Below are 14,024 nucleotides of genomic sequence, written 5' to 3'. Positions count from 1 at the left end.
ACTACTCTGGAAGCACTTGTCTTTTGTTTTTCGTTATATGAGATAATAAATATCCTTATGTTTAAGTCACTTCTAGTTGGGTCTTCTGTTATATGTAGCTAAAAAACCTTCTCACCAATACAGTCCTTAAATAGTTGGCTGGGCGCAGTGGCTCATGCCTGTAATCTCAGCACTTTAGGAGGCCGAGGCGGGTGGATCACCTGAGGTCAGGAGTTCAAGACCAGCCTGGCCAATATAGTGAAACCCCATCTCTACTAAAAACACAAAAATTAAGCCAGGCGTGGTGGCTCACGCCTGCCATCCCAGTACTTTGGGAGGCCGAGGTGGGCAGATCACTTGAGGTCGGGAGTTTGAGACCAGCCTGGCCAAGATGACAAACCCCGTCTCTACCAAAAATACAAAAATTAGCCGGGCGTGCTGGCGGACGCTTGTAATCCCAGCTACTCCGGAGGCTGAGGCAGGAGAATCACTTGAACTCCAGTGACAGAGGTTGCAGTGAGCAGAGATCCTGCCACTGCACTCCAGCCTGGGCAACAGAGTGAAACTCTGTCTCAAAAAAAAAAAAAAAGAGTGTGTATTTATTTATTTTAGTAGACACAGGGTCTCAATATGTGGCCCAGGCTAGTCTTGAACTCCTGGGCTCAAGCAATCCTCCCACCTTTGGCTGCCCAAACCCATTATTTTTAGAATGAAGAAGGAATTCTCCCGTGACTCACAAGGCCCTACTTGACCCCTGGGAAATGTGCTCTTCCGCTTTCCCCGCGCTCCAGCACCACTCGCCTTCTTTCACCGCCGTCTCCCCTGCAAGAAGAAGGCTTTCATACCTGCCGCTCTCTCTGCCAGGAGAACCCTTCCTCCTCCATTCCTCTACCTGGTTCTCAGGACTTTGAGGTGGTTTGTAACGCTGCAAAACGGATCCAAAAGTAAAGTGAGTTTGTGTTTGTTTTCATCAAGTTAAAAACCAACTCATTTTCCTTTTGTAGATCATCTGCAGGGGAAAAGCAATAATGCGCAGTTGACCTTCCCCGACCCCCGGCCCAGCGCATTTCTGGGGCATCTCCCAGCATGCTGCTTGTGTCCTGCAGAAAGCTCCGCAGCCTCCTTCTCGCATTAGCCTGACGGGAAAGTAAATTAGGGCCATTCCACCCCTGCACTCCCTCCTCCGCCCCAGTCCCAGCGAAGCCCGAAGCAAAACCCCAAATCCGGTAGCCCTCTGCGATTAGCCTAGCTATTCCACTGCTTCTCCCTCCAGGACTGGAGATCTGGGAACTGCTTTCATTAAGGGTGCCCAGCCTTGGGAATTGTGTACCCACTCAGTTTTAGCCAGAAGTTTTTCTGGCGAGAGTTCACGGTGTCTGACTCCTTTTATAAAAAAGAATGCTCCCAGGATTCAGAAGCCAGCCGGGACAGCGCAGTAACGCCCAACGGCCCAGATTACTTAGCCCTCGTTTTCCTCTAGCTGAGATCACGGAGGAGCTTCTTGTCCCTCTGTGGGTTTCTTCCCTTCCCCGCGCCTTCCCGGCGCCCGCCAGTTCCCCTCCGCCCCCGATTCCCTTCCAGCGGTCCCAGGTCCGCTTCCCTGGGCCCGGAGCCGCTGCGCCATTGAGGACACTCTCCTCGAGGTGGCAGCAGAGAGCCGTTCCCTGCCCAGTCCGCTGACGTCACCTTGTTTACCCGGCTCCGGGTCATTTTTAGATCTAAGATCACAGGATGTTAATTAGGCCAATGATTTCCCATTCGTTTTGGCAAAAGGTCCTCCTAGTGGGCGTTCGGACAAGTATGATGTCCTTCTTGATACATTTTGCTGCGGGGAGTATTTATTTGCAAACACTTGCAGTTTCATCTTTAGGAGATGAGAGTGCTTCCAGTGGCTCCATGCTTTTTAGCGTCGCTTGAGTTTTGGAGCCTGAATGAGGTGGCATTAGCTGGGGAGAGAAGGAAGGGTAGATATTACAATGGTATTTGGGGAGGCATCCTTAGAGCCAGCAGAGAGCCTCCAGAGGGAATCTGCCTTTTTACTTCCCCTTCCCCTTATAAAGTAACCACTGTAGTCAGCAGGAAAGCCTTTCGACTTTGGAACTTGGAGGGAAAATGAAAGCAGCTGATTTGGCCTAATTGTGTCCTGATTCATGGTGGGAAGACACCTTGTAGCTTAGGGTCTAGGAGGCCCCTGCTTTGGATGCTCTCACCCAGGAATTAGATCTGAATGCCTCAAAGCCATAAATCACACGTTTCACACACTGGAACTTTTCATCCCAACAGCAGCAAGCACGCGCTATTTCTTACGGGTCACTCCCAGCTACCCAGCTGCGGATGAGGAAAGGTGAGGCACACAGCAGCTGAATGGCCGAGGTCACTCTCTCATCTCCAGGCCCTGCCTAGTTTTAGCAAAAGTAAAAACGTCAAAAGCACCGGGATGCCTGCTCTTCCAGGGCCAGTTTTGGTGGGTGGGGAATGGAAGGAGCTGGGAGTTTGTCTCTGACTGTTCCAGAGGCAAAATAAGCAAATACAAGCAAAAAGGATCAGCTATGAGATCCTTTACAAGAGAGTAGAAACATCTTATGCTAAGGAGAAGAAAGAGAAAAGCTATAATGTTAAAAACAAATGAGCCTTAAAAGTTTTTAACGTGCCTGCTCCTTCCTCTCTACCTCCCATCCCACTTTTTTTTTTTTTTTTTTTTGAGATTCTGAGACGGAGTCTAGCTCTGTCGCCCAGGCTGGAGTGCCGTGGCGCGATCTCGGCTCACTGCAAGCTCCGCCTCCCGGGTTCATGCCATTCTCCTGCCTCAGCCTCCCGAGTAGCTGGGACTACAGGCGCCCGCCACCTCGCCCACCTAATTTTTTGTATTTTTTAGTAGAGACGGGGTTTCACCGTGTTAGCCAAGATGCCATCCCACCTTTTTACGTACTGCTGCAGCTGCCATGTGAAAACCAACTCCCAGAGAGGGCAAAAGTGCTCTTCCTAGTTTGCAGTCTGCTGGAGTGATCAGGTGAGGCTGAAGAGATAGATGGTTTTCATGCAGGCAAGAAGAGAAGGAAAATTCGATTCAGTTCAATTCAACAACCATTTCTTGAGCTCCTATTCTGTGTCAACTACTCACACAGGCAATATAGCTTATGAAAACATGGAAAGATACCATTCCTGCCACTGTGGAACTTTGAGTCTTGATGAGTGTATAGGCACGGGGAACATTTTGTTCCCTTGGTAAAGCACAGGATGAAAGAAGGATGGAGAGAGACATTACATTGCAATAGAAAGGGATAATGCCAAGTGAATGGCTTCGAAAAACATTTCTCTACTCTGCTGTGGCATCTGCTTAAAAGTAGTGTTGAGGACAGAACCTGAAAACAGTGGGAGAGATGCTTGGCAGAGAACAGGAGTCCGACATTACAGGAACTCGGACCTTTAAGGAGGCTGAGAGAGGCTGAAAAAGAAGAGAGGAAGCCACTTGCTGGGAGATCAAACTGGACATTGAAGGGCAGGGATTTTGGCACAAGTCAAGAAGCATCACAGAACTGTGCAAGGAAAGTACAGGGGTGTGCAGCATCCCCTATAGCTGTCCCAGGCGTACGTTCAGGAAAAGCATTTAGACCCAGCCAGAGTTTCTTGCATCTGGGAATAGGAAGAAATATGTGACTAGGAAGAAGTAAGTGCCTCCAGGTCCCCTCATCACCAATAGTATCATCTTTTCAAAGGCCTTTTGTCAAGAACCTGGTGATAATTCAGATCCATCCTAGCCACAGGGAACAGCAAACAGGGAGAAAGCAGACAATAAAAAGTTTTTATTTTTCATGGTTATATGAAATTTTGAAAATATTTCTAAAGCTCTTAAATTGTTAAATATAAAACAAATACAGACAACAGCATAAAACAAATATACAGCTTCAAAATGCATAAAGCAAACACTCTAGTAACCTTGCCACCACCCGTGAAAAGAGATAGGACCATGTCAACCACCCCAGCAAGAACTTTTTAAACCACAGTAACTGCTGTAGGCTCCAAGACTGGGCGGATTACTTCCAGGATGTTATGTAGCCTCCAAGGAAGGAAAGGGCCTTTCAACCATCAATCAAGCAACATGATCAAGTGCACAAAATAGTGTCACATACGAAGTGTAGGACCCTATCCCGACACATTTACCTGAGAGAGGTGAGGAACGAAAAGGATGAAAGAAGACAGGAAGGAAAGGAAGGAGAGAAGGAAGATGGGAAAGGATTCAGTATTCATCGAGTGCTTACTATATGCTAAGTGCTTCACCTACGTTATCTCTCTTTTAATTTTTAAGTTTTAATTTTTTTTTTTTTTGAGACAGAATCTTGCTCTGTATTTCAGGCTGGAGTGCAATGGTATGGTCTTGGCTCACTGCAACCTCCACCTTCTGGGTTCAAGTGATTCTCCTGCCTCAGCCTCCCCAGTAGCTGGGATTACAGGAGTCTGCCAGCACGGCCGGCTAATTTTTGTATTCTGGGTAGAGACGGGGTTTCACCGTGTTGGCCAAGTTGGTCTCGAACTCCTGACCTCTGGTGATCCACCTGCCTCAGCTTCCCAAAGTGCTGGGATTACAGGCATGAGCCACTGCACGCAGCCTGTATGTTATCTCTAAATGAGATAAACGAAACATTAATCCTCACTACAGTCCTGAGGTTGGTGCTGTTAGGCCCACTTTATAGATGAGGACACTGATGCACAGAGAGATTAAGTAACTTGTCCAGAGTCACATGGCAAGAACGGGGCAGAGTCACTCCAGAGCTCCAGTCTTCCTACCCACTCTAGTGTTATGTATTAGCACAATTAGTTAGTGTTGGTTATATTAGTTAGTGTTAGTTAGGTTAGTATGCTGGATACTTTGGTTTGCCTTTCTAAATCCACTCTTGATTCTTTTCCACTCTGCTCTATGCCACTCACTGTATCAATGGGCTTAGATACTCTTTGACTTCTAGTTGGGTTTAGCCAGTGGGTATCCTAGGCAGGAGATCAGAGGGAGGAAAAGGTGTGGGAGCCCTGGAGGATCACCTCTGGGCTGGCTGCATCCTTTGATGCATCGTCACAGCTCTTGCCAGGTGCCCCTAAACATGCAGGGCGTACTCTACAGGTTCTGGTGACTGCACCACCCTTGACCCCTTGAGGCCTGGGGTGGCCAAGGAGCTGTTACTTATTGCACTACCCCTGTGGTTTCCCTACATCCTGCCCGCACCTTTGTAAATAGCTCCTTTATTCAACTCTCCTCAAATTACCCAATTTGAGTGTGCCATCTGTTTCCTGCCCAGGTCTGGCCTGATATAAATAGAAAGTCAGTAAAGCAGCAGCCCAGAGGCCTCCCCGCTAAGTGGGCAGCATTCCTCATGGGTACAGGACCAGTCACAGGTGAATCAAGACACCCTCTCATGTGGAGGCTTCAGGATATTCTCTGTCTCTCTATTTCTCTCTCTCTCTCTCTCTCTCTCTCTCTCTCGCTCTCTCGCTCTCTCGCTCTCTCTCTCTCTCTCTCTCTCTGTGTGTGTGTGTGTGTGTGTGTGAACACATCTTCTTTGGCTTCCATGTAGGCCTAGATATCCTCCCACTGTTCCAGGTTTCTCAGTGTTATGCCAAGGAGCTCTTGGGGTGTCTGTTGTGCAGAGATTCATTCATTGATCAGGTCTTCAGTGTTTCAGGAAATGTGAAGAAACTTCCGTCTTTGGGTGACCATTAGATGCATGAGACTGATAAGAATTGGAGAAGGAGGCCGGGCGCAGTGGCTCAAGCCTGTAATCCCAGCACTTTGGGAGGCCGAGACGGGGGGATCACGAGGTCAGGAGATCGAGACCATCCTGGCTAACACGGTGAAACCCTGTCTCTACGAAAAAAATACAAAAAACTAGCCGGGCAAGGTGGCGGGCACCTGTAGTCCCAGCTACTCAGGAGGCTGAGACAGGAGAATGGCGTGAACCCGGGAGGCGGAGCTTGCAGTGAGCTGAGATCCGGCCACTGCACTCCAGCCTGGGTGACAGAGCGAGACTCTGTCTCAAAAAAAAAAAAAAAAAAAAAAAAAAAAAAAGAATTGGAGAAGGAAGAGGTGGTAAGCCAAGGATAAACACTGGAGATGGTGCTGGAATGGCCTCTAATCTGTCTCAACCAGCAGCTCTGGGAGTTTATGGCAGTTGTCTCTGGGTTTTTATGGTCAACTGCCATGGTTGTTTTACAAGGGAAGAAAATGGAAGCTGGAGGGTATGGGATTTATTCATTTCCTTGGTCAAGGCCAACAAGGAGAGGCAGTGCTTGCTAGGAACTGAAGAAACCCCTGCACTTTCCTACCCGTGTCCTGCAGGGTCTCCAGAAAATAATAATATTCAGTCTATACCACCTTCCAAGTTTTTATGAGAATCAGTCCTGTCTTGAGCAAGCCAGGATTAGAATAGGACCAGAGCTCAGTCCCAAAAGCTTAGTACCACCATTCTCTGTCTTTACCGGGCACCATGTTTGTGTGTTTTGGGGGAAAGTATCTGGGGAGATGATGGGGAAGGGAGAGGCAAACACAGGAAACAGCTCTTTTTGAGCTTGTCTGCAGAGACTGTATTATGAATATGAGGGACAGGATTTCCCTCAGTGAGAAATGCTTGAGAGAAGCCAGTGTCAGAGTTTAGCCTTTACCAATTCCAAATGCAATGGCAGGGTTTGCAGGACCAATCCAGAGCCCCCGTATCAAAACGTCCAAGGGTGTTTCCTATTCCTCCTTCTTAGAAGCAGCATCCAGGACCTCTGATAATGGCTGCTTTGGATGAGGACAATGGCTTCATTACCCATCCAGGTAGTTTCAGGAGATGAGATTTCTCCTCTTTGCTCCTTCTATGCCATACCATCAAACCAACTAGTCTTTTTTTTTTTTGAGACGGAGTCTCACTCTGTCGCCCAGGCTGGAGTGCAGTGGCTCACTGCAACCTCTGCCTCCTGAGTTCACGCCATTCTCCTGCCTCAGCCTCCCGAGTAGCTGAGACTACAGGCACACACCACCATGCCCGGCTAATTTTTTATATTTTTAGTAGAGACGGGGTTTCACCATGTTAGCCAGGATGGTCTTGATCTCCTGACCTCGTGATCCGCCCACCTCGGCCTCCCAAAGTGCTGGGATTACAGGCATGAGCCGCCATGCCCGGCTCCAACTAGTCTTCCTCAGTATGCTTGTCCTCATTTCTTCCATTGTGTGGAAGCTAAGAATAGGCGGAATGTAGAGAAAAACATGGAGGCAGACTAGATCTAGGTTTGAATCTGTGTTGCAGTACATAATAGCTGGGTAACATATAAATTTGCCTGTGCTTTTAGAGTCTCAGTTTCCTCATCTGTAAATAGCAAATAATAAAAATCACATCAGGGAGTTATTGTGAGGATTAAAGTCAATATTTATATGGTCCTGGTACATGATTGGTGCTCAGTAAAAAGTATCTGTTACAATAAGCTGGCCTTTCACTTAAATCCCTCCTATATAAAAAGATCTGGTTAACTAATTTTGTCAATTAGGATGCTTTCAGCTATAAGAAACAAAAAATCCAACTGAGAATAGCTTAACAATAAGGAACACAGTATTTATTTAGTAAGAAATCCAGAGGTAGCTTCAGGGTTGGCTGATCCGTAGCTTAACAATATCATGGATCCCACATGTTCTTTCATCTCTCTGCTCTACATCCTCAACATGTCTACATTGTCCCCAAGTAGTCTTCTTATGGTTTCAAGATAATGGGCACAGTTCTAGGAGTCACATGGAAACACAACACTGAAAAGCAGAAGACGGCTGTCTCCCTTTCTTTCTCTCTTTCTTTTCCTTCCTTCCTTCCTTCCTTCCTTCCTTCCTTCCTTCCTTCCTTCCTTCCTTCCTTCCTTCCTTCCTTCTTTCCTTCTTTCTTTTTTGACAGAATTTTGCTCTTGCTGCCCAGGCTAGAGTGCAATGGTGTGATCTCGGCTCACCGCAACCTTCACCTCCTTGGTTCAAGCAATTCTCCTGCCTCAGTCTCCTGAGTAGCTGGGATTACAGGCTTGCGCCACCACGCTCGGCTAATTTTGTGTTTTTAGTAGAGACAGGGTTTCTCCATGTTGGTCAGGCTGGTCTCGAACTCCTGACCTCAGGTGATCTGCCCACCTCGGCCTCCCAAAGTGCTGGGATTACAGGCATGAGCCACCACACCACTGCAACCTGCCCAGGGCTGTCTCTTTCTATGTCTACCTTTTTAAGCAAGGAAATCCTTCTGGGAATCTCCCCAGCAAACTTTCCATCTTATCTCATTAGCCAGAATTACCTCATTTAGTTATGTTTGATAAAGAAGAATATGATTACTGCAATTGATTGTTTCTATCAGGTTTTATTGCTGAAACAGGGAGGATGATTATTCGATACAAAATGCTAGGGTTTGAGTGTGTCCTCCGGAATTCAAGTGCTGGAAATTTGGTCCCTAATGGGGAAGTGTTGGAATGTGGGGCCTTAAGAGATGATTAGGTTGTAAAGAGGGATTAATGCCATTCTCACAGGACTGAGTTAATTCTTGAAGGAGCAAGTGAGTTCTCACTATCACAGGACTGGGTTTGTTACTATGAGAGTGTGTTATTATAAAGTGAGGCTGCCCCTTGTGTGTTGCCAGTTTCATCTGTGCCCACTTCTGCTGCTTCTCTGTCATGTTAGGATGCAGCACAAGGCCCTTACCAGAAACTGATCACACGTGGTCACCCTGTCTTGGACTTTCCAGCCTCCAGAAACATGAGCCAAAGCACACCTCTTTATTTATAAATTATACAGTCTGTGGTATTCCACTATAGCAACAGAAAATGGACTAAGACATCATTTAACCAATGATCTGCTCCATCATTTGTCTACAACATCACCACCCCCAAATTTATTGAGCACCTATTATGTTCTCAGGCTTTGGAGGTACAGATATAATAGTTTAATGTCAACCACTGCAAATTTAGAATCTAAATACTGGATTTTGACTCACAGAGAGGAGGCTCCCAGAAATTTCCTATGAAGCAAGGAGCTAAAGGGCAAGGCTGAGTTGCCTGGGCCAAGTTCATAAGTATTTATGGCCAGGCAGCTGCAGTTTTGGAAGCATGGCTTGCTAAGGAGGGAAGGAGCTCCCAGTGTTTCAAGCTGGCACTCAGCTCCCAGATATGATTCCAGAATTATTAGCTTTGATTCTGTGAGAAAGGAACACATCAAAGCCAGAATCCTATGAATTAAAATGTTGACTAATAGAGCTAATTATAGTTCAGTCATCTGAATTTTCACACAATGAGCTGAGTTCTCATGAAAGCCTTCTCTTGGGCAGGAGGCTTTGATGATGAAGTAGCTATTTATGTCCCAGACCTAGTCCTCCTCACTCTGGCCAGGGGATCTTCACTGAAGTGTCTTTGGTCAACTCAATCCCTTTATGAGTTCGGCCCTAGGGTTTTTTTTTTTTTTTTTTTTGAGACGGAGTGTCACTCTGTCACCCAGGCTGGAGTGCAGTGGCCGGATCTCAGCTCACTGCAAGCTCCACCTCCCGGGTTTATGCCATTCTCCTGCCTCAGCCTCCCGAGTAGCTGGGACTACAGGCGCCCACCACCTCGCCCGGCTAGTTTTTTGTATTTTTTTTAGTAGAGACGGGGTTTCATCGGGTTAGCCAGGATGGTCTCGATCTCCTGACCTCGTGATCCGCCCGTCTCGGCCTCCCAAAGTGCTGGGATTACAGGCTTGAGCCACCGCGCCCGGCCTAGGGTTTCTTAAAAGCTAAAGCAAGCACAGTTGAGGTGGAGTTTACAAAGATGTTGGGACCAAGACTCCCCTCCCTGGAGAAACATCTAACCAGCATGTCAGGATGTCATGATAGGATTCTTTTCATTTTCAGTTTTATTCCAGATTTTAAAATACTTAGGTAATTTACATCGCCTAATTATACTTTAGGGAGAACCTTCTCACTTAACGTGTCTCAGTTATCAGATGCAGAGTGGTATAATAAATTTTAATCATTGTTTAGATGTTCTTTGGTGCAGAGTTAATAATATAGACTAAGCCTAAATCTTTGATGAGCTAGAATAGGAGAATTCAAGATATAAGGTAGCTCTTCCAAGAGAGAATTCACTAATTTTAAGCATCAGTTGGGTCTAGAAAAAATGATGTGTTAAGGAGTGGTTCTCAATTGGGGAAAATTTTTGTACCCCTCCTCCCTTTACCCCTTGCCAGGGACATTTGTCAATGTCTGAAGACAGTTTGGGTTGTCACAACTGGGGAGGTGGGGGAATACTATTGGCATCTAAAGGACAGGGATGGTGCTAAACATCCCCCCAGTTAATAGTTTAGGCCCTCACAATAAAGAACTGTCTGACCCAAAATGTTGATAGTGCCAGAGTTGAAAAACCCTGTGTTACAGGGTGAGAGTTTTCTACTCAGCTTTAGTCATATATTAAGGTGACAGCATCTTTGCTTAAATGGTGTTACATGCCACCAACAGATATATTTGGGCAGACTTCTTTACATTTAGCATTTCTAAAAGAGAGCTAAGAATAAAGAAGTGGATTGAATACATGACTATCACAGTCTTGAGTCTTATGGGAGATGATTAATTCTTCCTACTCAATATGCTTGCTCTTTAGGTAGCCTGTACTTGATGAATGACAATGATGTCTGTTGATGGATGCACAGGCCCACTGATTAGGCATTCTTCCTGTCTGGACAATTTTAAAAGTAGGTATAGAGACCATGATCTACCCAGTATATTTCTGTCCCCAAAATACCTCTTCATTAAGGAAGTTTTTATTACTCTCTATTATAAATATAATATATAAGCAACAAGAAGGTTTAAAATCATGCAAGGACTAGGTACAAATAAATACCCTTGCAATTAAACTCAGCTGTTATCAAACTGTGCCTACATCAGCCAAGAAATTTTTAGACCTTAAAATTTCTATTCCTATATTCCTATATTATCCATTGTATTTAGAACTTGAAGTTAATTTGCCTTTCTACACATTCTTAACTATAAAGACTTTCTGTTTTACTTAAAAATTGTTTTAATAAATACATAAATATAATTTTAAAAGTTCAATAGTATTAAAAGACTAGTGAAATTCAGCTGTTTCCTTTTTTATTATTTCTCCCTCTCCCCAGTCTTGTTTCTTCAGGCATTTACACATTGCCATATGTTAAATAATATGCATGTACTATTCTCTTTTGATTAGATAATTTAGATGTATGGTTTTCCTATTATGGTAAATGAGAATTTAGCACTCTTTTCAGCCATCTCTTCTGTTTTCTCTCCCTAATTCTCCCTACATAATTATATTATAATTTTTGGTTAATTCACTGTGTGTTTACATTATCATACACATGTAAAAAACGTAGAGCATTGTAGTGTATTATGATTAAATTTCTTTGTTGCATTTTGTTTTTCCTGAAGTTAATAATTGCCTTGTGTTTTCTTTGGTGACTACTTTAAATTTCTTCCTTTGTAGTCACTTTGATCAAAAGTATTGTACTGGCTGGGTGCAGTGACTCATGCCTGTAATCCCAGCACTTTGGGAGGCTGAGGCAGGAGGATCACTTGAGGTCAGGAGTTCAAGACCAGCCTGGGCAACATAGGGAGACCCTGTCTCTACAAATAATTTTAAAAATTAACTGGACGGCCGGGCGCGGTGGCTCAAGCCTATAATCCCAGCACTTTGGGAGGCCGAGACGGGCGGATCATGAGGTCAGGAGATCGAGACCATCCTGGCTAACACGGTGAAACCCTGTCTCTACTAAAAAAATACAAAAAACTAGCCGGGTGTGGTGGCAGGCGCCTGTAGTCCCAGCTACTCGGGAGGCTGAGGCAGGAGAATGGCGTAAACCCGGGAGGCGGAGCTTGCAGTGAGCTGAGATCCGGCCACTGCACTCCAGTCTGGGCGACAGAGCGAGACTCCGTCTCAAAAAAAAAAAAAAAAAAAAGAAAAAATTAACTAGCCGGGCGCGGTGGCTCAAGCCTGTAATCCCAGCACTTTGGGAGGCCGAGATGGGCGGATCACGAGGTCAGGAGATCGAGACCATCCTGGCTAACATGGTGAAACCCCGTCTCTACTAAAAAAAAATACAAAAAACTAGCCGGGCGAGGTGGTGGGCGCCTGTAGTCCCAGCTACCCGGGAGGCTGAGGCAGGAGAATGGCGTGAACCCGGGAGGCGGAGCTTGCAGTGAGCTGAGATCCGGCCACTGCACTCCAGCCCGGGCGACAGAGCGAGACTCCGTCTCAAAAAAAAAAAAAAAAAAAAAAAAAAAAAAAAAAAAAAATTAACTGGACATAGTGGCACATTCCTGTGGTTCCAGGTACTTAAGAGGCTGAGTCAGGAGGATTGTCTGAGCCTGGGAGGTTGAGGCTGCAGTGAGCTGCGATCTTGCCATCGCACTGTAGCCTGGGTGACAGAGTAAAATGCGGTCTCAAAAAAAAAAAAAAAAAAAACACAGTGTACTTGTCACCTAATTTCTCTTTACCTAGCTGACATTTAGCTAACATTTTAAGGTTTTGGCTCCTGAATGTCATCTCCCTCATGAATCACTAAAAATAGACTAACCTAGAGGCACAGCCCATTTGCCATATTAGCTTTATTTTCCCGAAATGGGTCATTCTTCAATCAGAGGTTTTCATTGCCGTTTAAAAACCTACCTCTGCCAGGCATGGTGGCTCATGCCTATAATCCCTGCACTTTGGGAGGCTGAGGCAGATGGATTGCTTGAGGCCAGGAGTTCGAGACCAACCTGGGCAACATGGCAAAACCCCGTCTCTACAAAACATACAAAAATTAGCCGGATGTGGTGGTGCACGCCTGTAGTCCCAGCTACTCAGGAGGCTGAGATGGGAGGATCACTTGAGTCCAGGAAGTTGAGGCTGTGGTGAGCCATGACTGAGACACTGCACTCCAGCCTGGATGACAACAGGAGACCCTGTCTTGAAAATAATAATAATAATAATGTCGTTAAAGAAGTAGCAACCCTCTTCTGGCTTCTGTTTTCATTGAGAATGGTCTATCACATCCTCAGGATTTATTGCCCTATTCCTATAGTCTGCTCTACTATGATCTATGCTGTTGCCAATATCTGAACCCCAAGCTGGTATTCCTGGCCCCAAGTGTGAGAGGATCTGTCACAGAAGGTGAGAACTCCAATACTGAGGAGATGGAACCTCACTAAAAATAGGCATGGTTCCATTCATCTGGAGAAAAGGCCTCATTCAGCAGAATATCTCCATCAGCGGAGCTCCTCTCCTGAAGTATGCTGGCCTCTCGTGGTACTGATGGCAGCTTCCTGACTTAGCTGATTTAGCTCTGATCTGCCCACTCTTGGAGAATGCCTGATCATGGCAGCTTCCTGGTGATAACTGGCCTTAGTCTGCCAAGTCTGCGTCTATTCCTGTACCCGTTCTTTTGGAATTTTTTCCCATCCAAAATCAAGTAGTTGAGGGAGGAAGTCAAGCAGTCTACCTTATAAAATTTTAAAGCATCCAGGTCTTCCCCCAAACTCAGTAATGCTTGCTTCTAACAGAACAACAGGCTCATACACACTCTGACGCTCAGTAACACCATCTTTTCCTCAGCGACGACCCTGGGTTTCTACTTCTGTGTCTCTGCTCACTTCTCAACACAGAACAAAGGGATTTTTGTGGGGGCAGATACACCCCACATTCCTAGTTTACATAATTTATTTTTGGCCAGAGCTGCACTTAGAAATATATGAGCAACTCTACTAGTAATAAGGAGAGGAAGAAGAGAAGGCGTATGTGTGGATTTATCTTCCTAGGGCTGTGTGGCTCAGGTTAATATTTAAAATGGTCTCGCGTTCTCTGAGCACACACTGACTGTCTGATGGGGGAGGTGATGAGGAGAGGGACAGGTGGCATGGGGAAAGCTGACCTAGGATTAAAAATTAATTGTGCTCTATTTTCAAATTAGATCATTGTAGGCAGATGGCTATGAATTTTAATGTGATTTCATGTTTAACTTTTTTTTGAGGAGATTTAAACTCTATTATTCACTAGCTAGGCAATTTATGAACTCACATTTC

Source organism: Rhinopithecus roxellana, chromosome 17, assembly GCF_007565055.1.
Source record: "Rhinopithecus roxellana isolate Shanxi Qingling chromosome 17, ASM756505v1, whole genome shotgun sequence".
Classification (NCBI taxonomy): domain Eukaryota; kingdom Metazoa; phylum Chordata; class Mammalia; order Primates; family Cercopithecidae; genus Rhinopithecus; species Rhinopithecus roxellana.
This window is presented reverse-complemented; position numbering follows the sequence as displayed.